Source organism: Amborella trichopoda, chromosome 4 (assembly GCF_054954075.1).
Source record: "Amborella trichopoda isolate Santa Cruz 75 chromosome 4, AtrichopodaSantaCruz75HAP2 v2.0, whole genome shotgun sequence".
Classification (NCBI taxonomy): domain Eukaryota; kingdom Viridiplantae; phylum Streptophyta; class Magnoliopsida; order Amborellales; family Amborellaceae; genus Amborella; species Amborella trichopoda.
The window spans coordinates 24,214,342-24,232,914 of record NC_142339.1 but is presented as its reverse complement, the minus strand read 5'-3'; the positions used below and the strand labels follow the sequence as shown (position 1 = coordinate 24,232,914).

The following is an 18,573-nucleotide window of genomic DNA, read 5'->3' as shown; positions in this document are numbered from 1 at the left end:
AGGGAAATTAGGTACCTTCAGGTTTGATAAAAACGCATAAAAACAAAGCACTCCACTTTGCCTCGTCTTGAAACTCACAACCATTTTCTCAAAGTGCCCAATGGAACCCATGACATATAATTTTAAGCAGGGGCTTATGCTTGGTCCATCAAAGTCTATCATTAGATGGCTGAATTATGGGATCTGGTGGATTTATGGGGCACCCCCAATGGACAAGTATCACAAAGCACCATTATGAGGGTGTGAGGGTTCCTCTCTTAAGCACATGTGTGTGCTTCATGTCTGGTAGATCAGCCGGAAGGGCGCTTTGCTGAAAACGGCTGTCACACACATGCTGTGAGTTGGCAAATGTTGATGTTGGCAAATGTTGATGTTTTGGCTGTTGTCCTAGCCAAGCCTCCCCACATAGGTCTACAAGGCATATACAAATCATGCTACCAAAACAACATCCATATCGTGCTACCTAAAACACATGCCCTTGCTACACACGTCCATTGGACCGCTGTCGACCTCCACAGAGGGATAACCCTCACAACAACAATAGGGCCACATGCCCATGCCCTAGTGGAACCAAGGCTTTCGTGACTCTATTAGATACCATTTCCTTGGCCTTAGACTGTAAAGCCTGGTGAGCCACTCGGGTGTTCCACACTCCTACTGGAGCTAATAATCACATAAACATAATGGAGTGCCTTGAAAGGCCGCACAAATCTAACACTTGGAATGGTATTCTTTTGGCATACAACCTATTTCGCACACAACTTGTATCTTAGTTAAATCTAGACCTGGAGTGCATTTCTGAAAAGATCTATTGTTGGGGGACCCTGCTGCCAACTTATTCTTGGTTGCTAAGAACAAATATTGCAGTGTTTTTGATACAACTATTCTTGAGAGGTAGACTGATTGAGACACTGAGGTTTAGGACAGACCCTTTAGATTACAAACTTACTGAGATTAGGTGCATTCTTTCCTCTCTCCACACCTATCTCTTCCCTGGCTTGGGACGCGATGGATTTTTGTTTGCCCCCATCCGCTTCAGGGTTTTATCTATTTCTCCTTCTACCAAGAAATTAGGCATGGGATCCACTCTCATTCAGCTTTTGGTAGTATTTGGATTTCCTCCTCTCGTGCAAAGTTCTAACTTTTCAACTGGTTGGCAGCTCACAAATGATACAAGCGACCAACTCGAAAGGCGTGTGTGGTTCACCGTGCCAAATAGATGCACCATGTGCAAGGACTGTAGTTTCCAAAATCTCTCACCTAAGGTGGTAATTCGTATTCAGAGTCCCATTTCTGCAATTCTGAAAATGAATCTTCACGGATTTCGTTTCTGTGAAGTCAGAAATCTCGATTCCCTATTTTAGGATTCTTAATTCCAACACTTATGGAATATCTTTTTAAATATTTATTGATTCTCGAATCCACACTTATTGAATCTCAATTCTACATTTATTGAATTTAGATTCCACATATAATGATACTCTTTCCATCAAATTAGAAACAAAAACATAGGGCCATGAATTGCAAAATAAACAATTTAGAACCTATGCGAAGCATCAAATTAGAAACTCGATTCCAAGGATATCAAAATCTTGATCGCTTATGTGAAAGAATCTTAATTCCATATAGATCCATTCCAAATGGGTTAGAAACTTGATTCCAAAGAGGACAAATCTCGATGCTATATATGTGGGGATCTCGATTTTATTCAGGCCAGATCTCGATTCCTATAAAGTAAGAATCTCGTGTCTCACAATTTCCTTGTACAGGTGTAGATTCTGAAAACAAGAAGATTCTCGCAGTCACGATTCCAATTCCTAAAATTATTCAGAATCTCAGGCATTTCCAACAATATGGCAAGGACAATGGAGAATTTGTTGACGATCTCCTTCACTTCCTGTTTCTGACACACATTCAAACTGGTGTCCTAACCTTGTTGGACTTTGAGTGCGTGTTCCAAATTCCATCCCATAACTATCGAGAACCTTCTTCCCCCCTCGGGCACCTTCTCGTTGGGTCCCCTCTCTCCCTCTCTCGAGACCGACACTGGAGGATTTGATTCTGTGCTGCCCTGTGGAACATCTGGTGTGACCTCCCGAAGCTATTTTGGCAAATGTTAAGAGCCAATGTTATCGCTTGGGCAATGCTGTGGAAAGGATTCAAAAGCTTGTTCACCTTGGATTTCTTATTGATCTATGGGGACAATATAAAAATTTAAGTCGGAGTCCTTCCAATCATTCTTCTCAATGGGTCGCTCCAGGGATCGGTGCCATCAAATCCATTATATTTGGAGTCGAGGGTCTCACTAGAGATAGTCAAGGAGCTACAGTTTTGCCCATGGTTACCCAAATCTCGCATCAACGGTTGCGATTCCGAGTTGTAACCCCGATTTGGCGATTCCAACAAGGAATCTTCACGGAACCCGTTTCCGTGAAGTCTGGAATTTCGATTCCAATATTTACAAAATCTTGTTTCCAATATTTATTGATTTTCGATTTTGAAATTGGGGGATCATAATTCTACACTTGTTGAAACTGGTTTCCACCTATAACGATACTTGTTTCAATTGTTTTTGAATCCAGGTTTCTGAGCGACAGGTACTGCATTTAGTAGATGCAAGAGACAATGAAATAATCAAACATTGAAACTTGTTTCCACCCTCATAGAACCTTGATCTTTTTTTTTTTTTGGGATTATAATACCACAAAATCAAATACTAATATTCTAGGTGCATAAATTTGTGACTTATAAATTGGTTGAAATATTTTTGGATTTTGTTTCGAGTTATTTGGAAACGGGATCTGGAGCCGATTATCTTTGATATGCATGTGTGCTCCAAACAATAATCCGATGAATGCATTGCCTAAGTTTTGGTTCCGCATATTAATATTCAAATTCAAAAGTCTAGAGTTAAATTCTTAATAATTTCATTCCAATGTCTTTTGCAGGTATCAATGGAAAGTATGACTTCTTTTGCAGGGCCTTGGAATATTAAAATATAGGATAACTTGCCAGTGTAACATAAAAATTGAATACTCCATGCCATCATCATTGGTATCAAAGGCACATACTCCTTCGGATGGGTCGAAATCTGAATCCAAACTACTATGAATCTTGATTCCAAGTTTGGTTGAATCTCGATTCCGTACTCGTATGAATCTTGATTCAAAATGTCTAGGGATCTCGATTCCTAAGATGTTGTAATCTTGATTCCATAAATGAAGGAATCTCGATTCCATTTTGTCGGAAACTTGATTTCATAGAGCTAGGAATCTTGATTTTATCCATGTAGGGATCTCGATTCTATTTTGGTTGAATTTCGATTCCTATAAAATAGAATCTTGTTTCCCCACGATTTCTCTTGTATGGATGTCAATTTAGAAAACATGAATCTTCTAGCCACTGCGGTTCAGCGATTCCGATTCCTAAAATTATTCGGATTCAGAATCGTTTCCAACGACTCGGATTTCGTCTTTCTTGGGGCTTGTCATATTTACTACATTGACCATAGATGGATCCATGGTCGCTGCTTGCGGGACGCATGTCCATGGATGCTTGAATGTATGTTCGCGCATATTCCAACTCGATAGCCCTATCAACATCTCCTTTCACCACAAATAGCGTGAGACCAACGGCATGGTGGACAATCTGACTAAACAATGTGCCCTTAGGGCAAGCCTTATCATCAATCACTCAGATATCAGCACATCTGCAGCTCCGTTTATATTATCTTTCTCGAGCAATTTTTTAGCAATCCCATATTTCCTCACATGACCATTTTATTGTAAGACCTATCTTTTTAATTCTTTTACAACAAATACAATGTGGTGCAAACTTTAACATATGCTTCTATTTTATACAATCTGTGTTATTAAAAAAAGGAAACAGAAATAGAATGGTGTTTTCCATTGGTAATCACGTAGTTACACTAAAAAAAAAAAAAGAATGGCATAAACAAAGATCGTGACATTCTTGAAATTATTAGAGGTGTGTTTATGTCCTCTTGGGCTCTTCATATTTCATGGATCTGCTCTCCCTCTGTAAATTTGATTTAAGTCCCTAAATTAGTCCAAACTAGCTTGGATTTGAAATGATTACTTCTATGGCACTTGATTATTCAAAACTGTCTTTATATGCATATATTTTACTCTGTCGCAACTTTAAGCCACAAACCTTGCTCCAATTTCTGTTCATTTTCATCGGTCATTAGAGAGTTTTAGGAATAACAATGCTTCTTTTTTGTTTTCTGATTGATATATAATAGCAATGATTTTCATCCATTAATTTGTTACTACATGTTTCTTAAATGTAATTCAAGTGCACTTAATCACATGAATCCCCTTTGTTTGGAATATCTCAGGCTACCTTTTCTGAACCTTATGTGGAATACTTTATGATGCAATGATTGTGGATGACCTTCATGCAAAAAGAATATGAAGAGTGGAAAGGCAATAATAATTTGTTATCAAAAGAAAAAAAAAAGCAATGCAAGAATAATTTTATCATTCTTAAAAGGGGCCAATTAGCCTGTGTACATCTTTATTAGCAAGAAGGGTATAATACATATAATAACCTCAAGAAGGAAAAATCTATAATACAACGGTTTCTAGCTTCTTCTATACTCACTAAGAAAAATTGTTCCTAGATTGTTTAATAATGGCTGAATTTGTTGACCTACAGCTTTAGTTGACTGCTGTTCAGGCTTTTATGTACTTGGTCTTGATAGATTTTCTGACATTTCCTCATACATCGCGGTCATTCACCTCTATATAATTGGTGTGCTTGTGAAATGCATTCGGGGCCACTTTTGTTTGTTGCAGAATTTGGTTATAACATTCTTATTTCTATGCCTTAAAGCAGTCATGAAGCATTGTGTCTGAATTAACTCCCTTGTTGTGGATGACATGGTACGCCATTTATTTGGATTTTGAACATATTATAGAATACTGTTTATTGTTTTATTAAAAATGTTTTGGGCCATATGAACAAGATACCCATTGGCGGATTTCCAAATCATTTGTACATTTTGTCATATCAACATTAATATAGATTGAGATGTTCATGCTGGAATCTGTTGAGAGAAAAAGCCTTTTCCCAGGCATTCCTGGATATATTTGAAGAATCCAAACATGTTTGTGTTTGTGGTTTCATTAGGCCAGGCGTGAATTGGCTACCAAGACCCACTATAAAGCTAAAGTTTGGTCTGCTGATGATAAGATGTAGTAACAGCCTGCTGCCGATAAAATGATAGATGCTACCAACATCCTATAGAAACTTAACTCTTTTCTACATGGGAAAACCAGGCAACTTACCTCCCTTAAAGAGTCCATGGAAATCTTTATGTTAAGAAATAGGGATGCAGTTCTTAAGATCGAGGTGAGCGAGTCACCTTAGGTCTTCCAGGTTTCCAAGGTTAATAATGTCAGAGGAAGCTTGCAAACTAGGTTTTTCCAAATTTGTTATGGATGCATGATCATCTCTTATTAATTACCATAACTTCAAGTTTTTGCCAATGGGATGACTTCACTTTCCTGAAATGCTTATAAACATAATTTCATCATTTTTTTCCTCTTTAGATTAGTGGGTTGGGGTATGTGGCCTTTACAAGCCTCGAGAGCATGTAAAAACTATGACTATAGTAAATATTGTGCTCTGATGGGAGTGTGGTCCATGTGGGACCAGAGAGGCATGCTTCATAGTACTTGTTGACTCACCCGACTTGGGTAATCTATGTCTGGGATTGGAGTTTAAGACCCTTAAGCCTTGGGCATAAGGCACAACCATGGAGGGTTTGCAGGTTTGGCCCTTGTTGTGGTCGAAAAGATACCCAGGTGGTTAGCCAGAAGGTTGTCGGTCGCTTGTGTGTGGATGGCAGCTTGCAAGGGCAAGGGCCAAAACCTCAACATTATCGCTGCAAGTTATGCATACATGATAGCTGCATCTATGGAAGGGACTTGTTGTGGTAAGATAGGTACATGTGCCGAAGAAATGTTCCTTGCACTTGTGCGGTCGTGTGCACATCTTTATGGGGCATGACTTGTCCTTAAGGGAGAACTTGTAGTCGACACATTGGACCTATGTTCCCTCTATTTATTGGACTGTCTTAGTAATTTCGTATGTTCTTGAACTGTCTTAGTAATTTCGTATGTTCTTGAACCGATGTATCCAATTCAATTTTAATTTTTTTGTATATTAAAATATTTATTAAAAATGAATTTGAAGTTCCATTAAAAGTTTCATTTTTGCACCATAAATTTTTAATCAAAAAATAAATGGGAATCTTAGCATTCAGAATTTATGAGTCATTTTAAAAGGACCTATTGGGGATTAAAAATCGTTTTGGGCACACATAAAATATGCGTGAATCATGTGAGGCCCAATGGGCAAGGGCCCACGTGGGGGCGCATTTGGTGTGGAGTTGGGTCCATTAGGGCTCCTTGACGCCCATTGCTACCTATCCTTATCTCCTCCCAAACTTGTTGACCAAGGAAATTGAATTCATTGTATTTGATAAAGATTAGGAAAGAGGAATGAAATAAAGAGAAAAGAAAGAGGAATGAAGGTTTCCAAGAATATTTGGAAAGTACCCTTTTAGTTTTGATAAGGTTGTGCAGGATTTGGGAATGGGAGATTTATCTTTTAAGATCTTATGTTTTATTTTACTAGAAATATTTAAATTAAAAGAGAATTGATCAAGGAAACTAAGGGATAATGGTTCTAAATAGGCCTTAAAAGTTTTAGGCCAAAAGCCTGTAACATCCCTTCCCCTACTTCAACATTATCTACTAATCTTAGGTCAAAATCCTGTAACTTCCCTTGAGCATATATACATCTCTAGCCTTTATATTTCTATATGGATTTTCTTGGCTTCTCGAGGCCCATCTTTTCGAAGGAACTCAGAGATTAGAACCTGAGAGTTTTCATCCTCCTCATCCTGCTCTCAGCTACAATACTTGCCAAGCTGAGAAGGAAGAGAGTTGGACATGGTCTTTCTTAGCCACTTTTGCAAGCAACAGACGTCCTACAAGTGACTCTATACAAGACATCGGATGAAGATACGAGAATGCTACTAGTCGAGCCCGACTTATCTTCCCATGGAGGTATGTGAAATAGCAGGACAACACCACACAGACCTAAAGAGACTCCCCACTAACCTCTGCCCCTAAAAATGGGAAGATCCAAAGCCAGTGCTGGCTCTAGTACCAAGTGATCCCGGGCTACCCACTAAACCCCAAAGGCTTACGGTTTAGGATTTTAGGGATTTAGGGTTTAGTAAACCATTCTCTCATCCTATGTAGCAAATCAATGAGATTGTGGTTTTACTCTTTCATCCTATACCAAAATTGTCTCTTAATTCTATCCTTTAGTCATACCTGTGGTGGATAAGCACTAATTATGTTAATTATCATTTCCCCTAATGCAAGTTTAAATAGTAGGAGCCTATCACCTATTCTCTTGATATTAACTACTTTATCTTTTAAATCTTTGTCTACTATTATACCTACACCATTTATGTCATTATCCTTTCCTGTATACTAAAGTTTATACCCAAATATTTCTTTAGCTTTTTCTTCTGTCTGTTTAGTTTCCTGTAGACATGCTATGTTTACTTTCCTTCGTCTCATTGTATCCACTAACTCCATACTCTTACGTGTAAATGTTCATGCATTCCATGTGGCTAGACAAAATCTATTCTTTTGGACTAACTTCTTTACTTACTCTCGTCCAAAAAGAGGTGTGATACATGATTCTCTAAAAGCACACATGAATAAGTGCTTTAAACTTTCTATCTAAATCTCCTTATATCTTGGAAAGATTCCTATCCACTCTATATGTTGATCTAAATCCTAAGTTTAGATGTCTATAAGGATATTTCTAAATATTCTCTTATAAAAAATATCTAACTTAATCATGCTGGAATTTCCTTCTCATCTCTAACCCACAATCAAATACCCAAATCCAATGTTGGTCCTTTTACTCACATGTGGCCGATTTACAAGTGTCAACATCTCCAACTCATCCCAAAATAGGTGGAAACATGTAGCTTTGTTAAAAAAAACTCTTTGATATGTTAAATAGGGAAATGAACCATGAGACTTTGAGAAGCGACTGCATCTCTACAGAAAGAACCGCATAAAGTTTTCCATCAAAACTAATGTAGAACACCTCCTCTCTAAAATAATGGCTCCAATGAAGTCTATTGGCCACATGGGATTGAGCATCTCCACTAATCTCTCACGAGCTTTTCTATGCTTAGGAGACATTCAACCCCTATATGCGCTCCCACTCAACTCACGTAATAAAACATCGTTTTCATGCAAGCCATGAAATTTCATTTGCAAATATATTACATTATGTTTATATTATATTGTATTATACTATGTTATATTAGTTTTTAAAATATTTGGCAAAATAACATTTGGATAAAAACTTTTACATCGTTGTACAACTGATGAGCATCATTGAGTAAAATGACCTCTTCAAAGACTAATCAGAGTGTTGCCAATGGTCTTTTCTCCTCCCCTACTATTATTGCGCTTAACATGACTGTTTCTTGGCTTTGGTCCTAAGCCGGCCGCGTCAATCACAACCATGGGGAGGCATGCTAAAGTAGCAGTATCAAGTCTCTACTTCTTAATATATTATTAGGGTTTATGATGGCACTTATTAGGTGACTGGCAATTCTTGCACTGTGCAAATAGGGAACATGGATCATTATATAGACCTCTACACTATGAACATAGTGGTCTCGTTGAGCACATGTAATATGAGTCACATGCCATGGTATAAATTACATAAGGTACTAGGATTTGCGTCATATTTACAACATGCAGGTCTTAGTCTAGTCGTAGTCATGAATCCCTTCACATCTAATGTTTCCTAGGGTCATATCCATGCACCTTACCTTAGCATTCCCGATTCTTACAGTTGGCTATTATACATGCTACATGATCTAGTGGGATGATATACATGGATCATTTCAATCTCAAACAGACTCTCATCTTGATGTCTAATTGAGGTTAACTCACACACTGTATGTGTCTCATCCTCCAATGTCCTTGACATTGACGTTGAGGGCGGTCATACTGTGCGAGAGACGGGCATCTGTCGTGACAATTTATCTCAATGAACACCCATTTTAGTGCACAAATATGGTTGTACATCCAAACTGTGTGTGTGCATTAAACAAACCACATTACATTGAATCACTCATATAAATGCTAAACAAAATGTATATCCATGCATGAAAAGAGTTGACAAATGATCATGGTATAGAAAACAATTGAGGAACTTCTATGTCCCATTCATTTGATATGTGTGTATAGGTATCTCTAGGTATAGGCCTAGTCAAGGGATCTGTTAGCATTCTACTTTTTGGAATATATATTAATACGATATTTTTCTTCTCTATGACATCTCGTACATAATGATACTTGATTTTATGTGCTTTGTCTTATTGTGATACTTTGGTTCCATTGTTAAAGCCAGTTATGTGTGGTTTTTTAAACCGGTCATAGGCTCTTAAGCACTTGGAGTGACCCCTATGGCTCATAGGAACCTCTTGAGCCACAGCCCTCCTACGACATTGCACAACAAGCAATGTACACATTTTTGCTTCTGTCTAGACTAGGAAATTTCTCCTCGTCCCACAGTGAAGGCATATCTTGATGGCGACTCGCACACATCCAGGTCACCTGCCCAATCACTGTATCCTCATAACCATAGATCATTTTCTTGAAGGAGCAGTGAGTAGTTTGTAGTTCCATGAAGATATCATAGTATATACTCTTCATGGCTTGCCAGTGTTTTGGACTTGGATTGCTCCAGTAGTTTCTAACAAGTTCTATGACATAAAAAATATATGGTCTCGTGCATAACATGTCATACATGAGAGTCCTATTTGCATTCCTATGGGTTACAAGGGATATCATTTCTTTTTCAGCCTCTATCTTGGGACAAATATCTAGACTAAGCACATGACTCTTTTCAACAGGAGTATCTATGGGCTTGCATTTATTCATATCGAATCGTATGCAAGTTCTTGGGACAAACTTAGGGGCTTCTTGGAATGATCATGCTCGATCTTAACACTGAGCACATAATGTGCCTTGCCCTGTCTATTTCAATTTTGGAGGACAACCACTTCTCAATGGCATCAATCATCTCCTTGTCATTAAGCCATTAGTATGTCATTGACATACATGACAAGATCATGAAGATTTTCTTATGGTGTTTAACATGCACACAATGGTCCTGTGCAATCATTGAAAATCCATATGAACTCACAATCCTATGAAATCTCATTTACGACTGTTTGAAGGATTACTTATGTCCATAAATTGACTTGGCGAGTTGACAAACTTTCTGTTCTTGCTCATGGCTCTCATAGCCCTTTGGCTACTTCTTTTAAATCTCTTCCTTCAAATTCCTATTGAGGAATGTTGTCTTGACATCCATTTGCTAAGGTTCTATGTTCAAATGGACAACAATGGCAAGTATCTCACTGCAAGGGAGAGTGTCTTGTTGTAGTCTACACCTCAATTTGGGTGAAACCTTCCGCTACCTTTGAGGATTTGTATATGTCTGTAGTTCCATCGACATTTCTTTTAATTTTAGTGACTTACTTGTTCGTGATGACCTTTCTATCTAGGGGAACTAATTTCTTTGTCCATTGAAATTCACTTACATTCAACATGGAATCAAAGCGCTTCATGATAATCCTCATCAATGAAGATGCACATCAAACCTTCCCCTTCAATCTAAAATTTTTCAGAGAACTCCTCCACATGCACTCGTACGAGGTTCAAGAATGAATTGTGGTTCACTTCCTCTATCATTGACGACTATGGGAATGCTCCCATTGTCATTGTCAAGTGGAGGAATTTCCTCACCATTCTTGATATGAGTATCAACTATCTCATATAAGTCTAGAATCATGCTAGACAATTTTTTGCAAGGGAACTTTGTTTCAATGAAGTCATCATCGAGGGATTTGACCTCTCTTAGGCTACTCTCTTTAGACTCTATACGCTTATAGGTCTGGCTTTCTACTTGTTCATGACTCATAAGAGGTTCTGGGCATGAACTTAAAGGACCCTTTTTAAGATGTACACAATGGTCAATGGAGCATCTCCTAAAAACGTCATCGGGAGATCGTCCATTTGGGTACGATTCCTTTTCTCTGTAACACCTTGATGTGAAGTATAAGACATAAGTTTATAAAAATTGAAGGCACAGATCAAGAAATTGAATTTTAACTTGTCAAAAAAAAAGAAAAGAAATTGAATTTCAATTACTTGTGGAAACATCTCAATTGGGGGAACCCTTTATAAGAGAAAGAGATGCTATGTATGAGTGACTCACATATTCCTCTAAATTATTGTCTCCTGTCGACAAATCCAATGATACCCACATAGTTTACTATATAATTTAGAGGCATATTCTCGCGCCTTGTGAGTTCTAATGACTAGTTCTCAACCTGCAACTTAAATCCCTTGAAGTAATTAATTGCCTCAGATTTATGCGAGATTAAGCATATATGAAAGTGACGAAATATTGTGATTTGTCACAGGTCATCACATTAAAAGGGCCACAAAATATTTGAGTGGATGATTTCTAAAGGTTCTTTTGATCTTTGAGCTTTAGGAAATGGTTTTCTAGTTAACCACTAAACATGGTTCACATGTGGGTAAGTTTACTTTGGTCAAGGAATTTTTTTTTTTTTTGAAACTGGTAGTTTGGTCAAGGATGTTAAAAGCTCTTTTGTAATTAATCTTTGCATCATGTGCGTAAGTTAACTTTGGTCAAGGATCTTAGAAGCCCTTTTTAAATTAATCTTGCCATCCTATCTTTTTCTAATGTCCCAATGTTGCTTGCTATAACATGGAAGTAGAAACATCATGGTAAACAATAGAGAAAGAAACAGAGAGAAAAAGAAAGAGATGATGCATTATCATGAAAAGAAGGAAAATAATAAATAAAATCTTCCAAATCCAAAGTAAACGAACCATTATGAAGAAAACCATGAAAAATAGAATCATCATTAAATTCGATTTGGACCCTATTATCTAAATATGAAATTAAATGTCCTTTAGGCTGCTCATCATTCTAGGAGTGTAGAGCACATCATGGGGAAACATGGTCCTACTAGATCACAACTGTAAAGGATAGGTCCCCATGCCCACCACATCCTTAACGCATTGTTTCCCATGAAAATCTTCACGTTACCTACTAGAACTCAGTGAAGCTCCACGAATCCATTGTCATCTTTCAGTGTTTTGTTGCTCCTGAATCCATAATACAACTGTTATAGAATTAATGAGCAACTGGCACCTTTTTGTTTAGACCAGTAAAAATGATGAGATGATCAATTCGTATCTTCTTTGACTCCATGCATTCACAAGCAAAGTGGCTGGTCTTCCTAAAATTGAAGCAGGTTAAGGCTGATTTATCCTCTTTCTTGGGATGGATGTTACCCCTAAGCATGCCCTTGGGTTTCTTAGTACACAGGTTTGCCTTGTTTAGCAAACAAGGGGACGAAACTATCATGAACAGAGCAGGCTTTTCCACCTTGATGATGAAATAAATGATAGCTCTTGATGATGAAATAAATGAGCTAAAGTTTTGGCGTTTTCATCATGTGTCATCATTATCTTCATCTCCTCTCAAGAAGGACGAAATGATCAGAGCACAACCAAAATTTGTTGCCCATCACTAAAGGAACTGCCAGTGGTGCTCAAGTCACATATCGTTTATGACATTTTTCTCAAATGCTCTGTTATGGGGACATTTAGTCGCATTTTATATGTTTTCGAATGCCAATGTGGCACACTCTTCCTAGTGGCTTGAGGTGCCAGCAAATTGAAGTTGCGAAGCATGCTGCATCTCCCTAGTATCAGATTGCTCTCAAACTGACCAATCAGGTTATTGTGCATGCTACTAATGTAGTGGTGGGTGCACATCTATCTCATTTTAGCCATGATTAGTATGCTTCTATATCGCGACGCGCTTGTGTTGGGTTTCCTTCCTTAGTGGGGTTCACATTGAAATGTTTCAGGACACCTTGCTCATCAAGCAGGTATTGGATTTTATGGTGCCACATGACATAATTGTGACCATCCAGTTTCTCCCCTTTAATGAGGTGGGCAATCATAGTCTTTGAAGCTATTGCAGTCTATACCCATGAAGAAAAATAGAGTAAACAGCATGGATAACGGGGATTGTGCACACGTGCTTACATATTCGTATCTGTATCATTGTTCTGAGCTCTCTCATGAGTCTTCAAGGGTAAAGAATGTTGTACTTCCAAAAAAAACTTGAATCAGAAATTTCACATAACTAGAAGGTGCAAATACTAGTAAGAGATACCACATGGCACCTTTTACTAAAAGTGTAATTAAAGCACATTATATGATTTAAGGCCAAAACAACGGTCTTGTGGGCACAATCTACAATTGTTACCCTACTTGTTGCGTTCTACTTCACGAGCTCCCTAAAAACACATAACATGTTGAAAATGGAGACTTGGATGCAAAAGTTTGGCCTTCGGAAGGTTGGACCTAGTTTTGCTGCTCTAAGGCTGCACATTGTTGCTACACAACTGCAGTTCCAAACTAAGACCCTATGGTTGCATGCAGCAAAGTAAGGCTTAATCACTGTTCATCAGTGCATCTGTGTTTGCGTGAGTGCGGCTTCATGTTTTTGGTACTGCCTCACTTGTGCGGTGTTGAGGTCGTACCTATGCTATGCAGCCACACCACAGCCCTAGGCCTCACAGTAAACTCTTACCGGTGAGATTGCGGCCTCACTAAAACTTGTGCGGCTTTGTGCCTTGTCTCTCTAGTTACAGAAATCACATGTATGATGACACGTGCATGTGTGATGCATGCTTGTGCATCGCACATGCGCCTCACACATTTTCTACAAATGCGAGCACACCGCGAGTGGCTTGATACATTCTTCATGCAGGTGCGTGCTATATGTGCACGTCACTTACACCCTCGCATGTGCACCGCACTGTGCTCCTGTGCATCCACGTGATGGGTATACAACTGGCTTGTCCATTGTGTATCCACTGCACAAGACCAGCATGGCTCACGCCCTGAGTGCATGGAGTGAGCTTCTACGGTATCTGTGTGAACGTTGGGTGGTCTGTCATACAGGACCACAACATGCATGGTGCGCCCGGAATGTGACTGGCGCACTTGTGGATGCCCCGCCCATGCCGAGTGCGCCTGTATGTGCCTCATGCACCCCCAGATTATGTCTGACAGCCATGAGGGCTTGTATGCTTTGAAAAACACAACAGGACCACCAAAAAAAAAAAATCTTTCTAAAAACTAGGTTACATTGTGTTTTCACGAACCAACTACACAACTATCAAATCTGAGAGGTGAATATGTACTAAAAGTGCTCGGAGACCAATGTTGGAATCTATTGATGATCCCCAAACACAGTAAAAACACAAATAAGAGGATCAAAGAGAGATTAAACACATTTTTTGAATTTGAATTCCCTCTTGTTGTTGTTGTTGATCTTTACCCTTTTCTTCCGCAATTGGTTCCTCTTGGTCGAGAGCTCGATGCTTGTAACCTTAGATTGACTTTTAATTACTCGAACTAAAAACAGGATTTATGCAATGCAAATCCCCAAGCCTTTGATGGAGATGGCCCAAGGATTCTTGTAATGGAACGTAAGTAGCTCTTATTCTTTCTAGAGAGGACCTAGAGAACGGAGAGACTAGTAACACGGGGTCGAGACGTATGGCACATGATTCTCTAAAGCAAATGAGGAAAGTGTCTTTTTCTCTCTGTCCAAATTCCAAGACTCCCTATCTTGGAAGAATTTCTATCCAATTAATATATTCATCCAAATCCCAGATCTAGTTATATTTCTCCAAAGTCCGAAATATTTTTCTTATCTAAATATCTATCCCAATCCTATTATGATTCCTACTCATTTCTATGCCACATTCAAATACCATATCTCATTAAGGTTCTTCTACCCACAATAGGCGAACCTAAAAAACTCAACACATTGTTACCTTGAACCTGATGCATAACCTGAACGCTTTGCACCATTGTCATCTCCCCTTGAGTTGTCGCTTGCTTTACGGTATGCTGATAGTTACTTACTGGCACACTTAGGGTTGCTTCTTTTGACAAGCTTAACGTACATTGGACATTGGCAATAATGTTGTATCCTTGTTGATTGTAAGTAAGTATCACTTAATTCGTCCTTAATGATGTTATTGCTTTATCTTTAAGGCTATCACATCCAACTCTTTCTGTAGCTATTTCCAAAACTCTCTAAAAAAATTCTCTGTAAATTTAGAACACTCTCTCTGGTTTTCATTTTCTGGTTAACCTGGCGTGGTTTATGAAATATTATAATTAGTTTCAAATTGTACAGTTACGTAATGCATTTTGTATGCATTTGTTAACCACAAATTTACTTATTTGTTTATTTGTCCAGCTTAAGTTTTCACGAAAGGGTCCGTAAGCGTGATCCTGAGACTCATCTCAATATAGACTAGGTGTCTCATAGTGAAGCTAAAGTGAAACACTGAAAAAGAAAAATCGTACTTTTTAAGTATATTTGTGTTCCAGGTGTTGTCGTATACATCTATATTGTGCATCCATTCCCTAGGAGCTTGAATCCTCAACCTTCTAGAACTCCTATTTTGCAACTCCATTTGGTTACCTGCTCCTCGTCTGTCCTGAGAAGCCTGGTGATCAGCCTTAAGAATTATGTTACTGTATGATAACAGAATGCTTAGACACAGACCATCTTCTAATTTCCAAGATAACATGGAATTTTATTTGTAAATGGTATTCTTCATCAACCATGGAAAAAGGTGTTATTCATCAAAAGCAACTGAAAATGGTATTACGACTGCCAATATTGCTTGGCTCAAGCAGGAACTTATAGCAGGTTAAGTAATGGTTTTTCAATGTGTTGGTTGCTCTAAGGCAGTGATGTGGTACACCATTGGATTGGCAAGATAAACTACAATGCTTATGGTCTGGAGTTGAAAAGCAATAGCGAATGTGTGATTGTTGTCATGCTTCTGAAAGAAAGGCTAATGAAGAGCTGCTTGAACACCTTGCAGTTTACATGTGGTTAGCTGGGTTTAGTACTTCTGATTATTCTTACGCGCCTCTGCCAAAAGAGGTGGATCCATCATTGCTAAGGTTGGTGCTGAATGAATTCAAGCCACTTTGTGTTATTCCAAAATTCTGAATAGGATTTCGTGCTGATATTACTTATGGGTGCGTGTTCCTTTGTGATCTTTCTTTCAAAGGCTATCCTTGTGTAAGTTTTTCATGGGTCCTCTAGCTTCTATCTGGATACACAGGCAATGGTTGGTGCTTTCCGTTTTGCATTCCTAGGTGATTTTAGATAACCATTAAACTAGCAGATTGCTACTTAAGAGTGATGAAAATAGAAAAGAATCGAAGCACGTCATGGTTTATATACCATGTCAACCGCAATTTCGTGCTGGACCAAGCACATTTGTAAGTTTGTTTTATTGAATTGAGCTGTCATTGACTTTTCTCATTCTTCATCATTGAGTTTATGATCTTGTTTCTGCCTTTGCAATTAAGGAAGCCCTTTCAAGAATTTGATTTTTGAGAGGACATTGTTGCAACTTGGAATGACTTGTTATATTGCTTTACAAGTCCATATTTGTCATGGAGCACAAGTTCCTGCCTGAAAAGGGAAGCCCTTTTAAGAATTTGTTGAGACAAAGACATAGTTGCAACTTAGAATGACTTGTTTACTGCTCCAGGGAGATCATATTTGTTGAGGAGCACAACGTCCTGCTCAGATGGGAATGTAAATGCTCTCTGCAACATGGGATCTCTTTCAGTTTTTTGCATCCCTACTTTGGGAAAATATGTTGTTAAACGTTGTATCTTCATTTTTTCGCTTCCCTTCTTTGGTCAAATATTTTGTTAAACATTGCATCTGTTCAGGTTAGATTATGAGTTCATTCATTGGTTGGGGGGTTTCATCTTTTGCCCGTTGTCACTGTTCAGGCTAGATTATGAGTTCATTCGTTGGGTTGGGGGGGGGGGGGGGGGGGGGGGGGGGCGAGGGGTTCATCTTTTGTCTGTTCTAGGGCCTTGCAAGTTACGGTTCATGGTAAGGAGATGGGTGTTGTTTATTAAATGCCTTCATATTGGATTGAATTTTAGGACACGTAAATTCGGCTTTTAAGATTTTGTTGTGAGAAAGAGTTGTTGGCCCCCCAAATTGGGCATTTGAGATTGTCAAAAGAATGTATGCATTGCATCCCCTGTTGTTTGTGACTCTTAATCTTTCATAATATATTCTAAAAAAGTCAATAGCGTGTTCAATGTTTGATTTTTATGGATTTTTGAGCTAGTGTTGGAGGATTCAGATTCCTGTGATATTTTAGCGTGGGACAAACAAGTTTTACTGGATTTTATTTTTCATACTTATCCACAAACGAAAAAAAAGGGAGAGAATTTAATTCTTCAAAAACTAATTTTTAATGAGAGAATAGTGATATAGTCAGTGACAGGAAAATTTAGCAGGAATTTGGCTGGTATCCTGTACTTTGATGGAATGTCGTTATAATAGAAGAGAAGGTAGAAAAATAGAGCTTGCATCAAGCAAGCAATAAACACAAAAAAATAAATCAGGAAATAAATAATGCAAAAAAAACTTCGGATTTTACATGGATCATTATAAGTTGCATGTACATGCAAAGATGATCGATGGATTTTCATTAATTGAAAGAAATAAATTATGAGGCACTTAATAGATCAAGATACTCAAAACTCAATCTTCCACTAAGTTTTTTTCTTTCTATGATTCTCCTTCTAAACACCCGATATTCTTTCTTTTTCTTGCACTTTCACTCTCTACAAAATAACCAATATATAAAGAGAAAAACATTCCCTCTCTAAATACTTAAGATTCCTTCTTTCCTGGCATATCACTTTGTAAAATAACTAATGAGAAAGGTGCTGTTGGTATACGGATGCATTTGTAGTTGTGCACCTTCAAATTTTATGATGGTATATAATTTTGATGTAAAATGTTCTTAGGATTATCTCAAAATCTATTTTTATACCTAATTATAAAATTTTAAATTTAAAAATGGTTAAAATCAAGTAGATTTATAAACATATGAAAATCTTGAAAATAGACGGTGTAGATAATATGTTGTAAAATGCATTATTTTTCATGGTCATACATCTCGATGTCGAGATGATCAATCAAAGGGTTTTTGAACATTGAAATTACCTTTTCCGATGGATTTTTAAGGTGCATCCATAGTTCTACATTATAAAGTTGCGCCTTTATATAAACTTTTTCCATTGAGAAAAGCACACCTCAAGACAAATACATGAGGCCATCGACTTTTCCATAACTTTTGAAAACCTTAATTTTATCCTTATCCCGATTGAGCCATGCCTCTTAAACTAAATAGGCTACTCCAAAAGATAACATCTTATTAGGAATTATCTAAAAAATAAGAAATTAAAAATAAAAAGAAACTAATCCTATAAAATAGGAATTCAAGGTAAAATTATCAAC

General features: G+C 37.9%; 1 protein-coding gene across 2 annotated transcripts in view; it reads left to right on the top strand.

Moving 5' to 3' along the window:
- The window catches only part of LOC18425305 (VQ motif-containing protein 9), a 42,940-nt gene that overhangs the window by 13,915 nt on the left and 10,452 nt on the right, over positions 1–18,573 (top strand). Inside the window, exon 2 of one of the 2 annotated variants that reach the window (XM_006829869.4) lies at positions 2,949–16,555. The exons of the other annotated variant lie outside the window; for it this stretch is intronic. The gene's annotated coding sequence lies outside the window, so the exon portion shown is untranslated. Of the gene's footprint in view, positions 1–2,948; positions 16,556–18,573 lie in introns of those variants that run through there. 2 annotated transcript variants of the gene reach the window in all.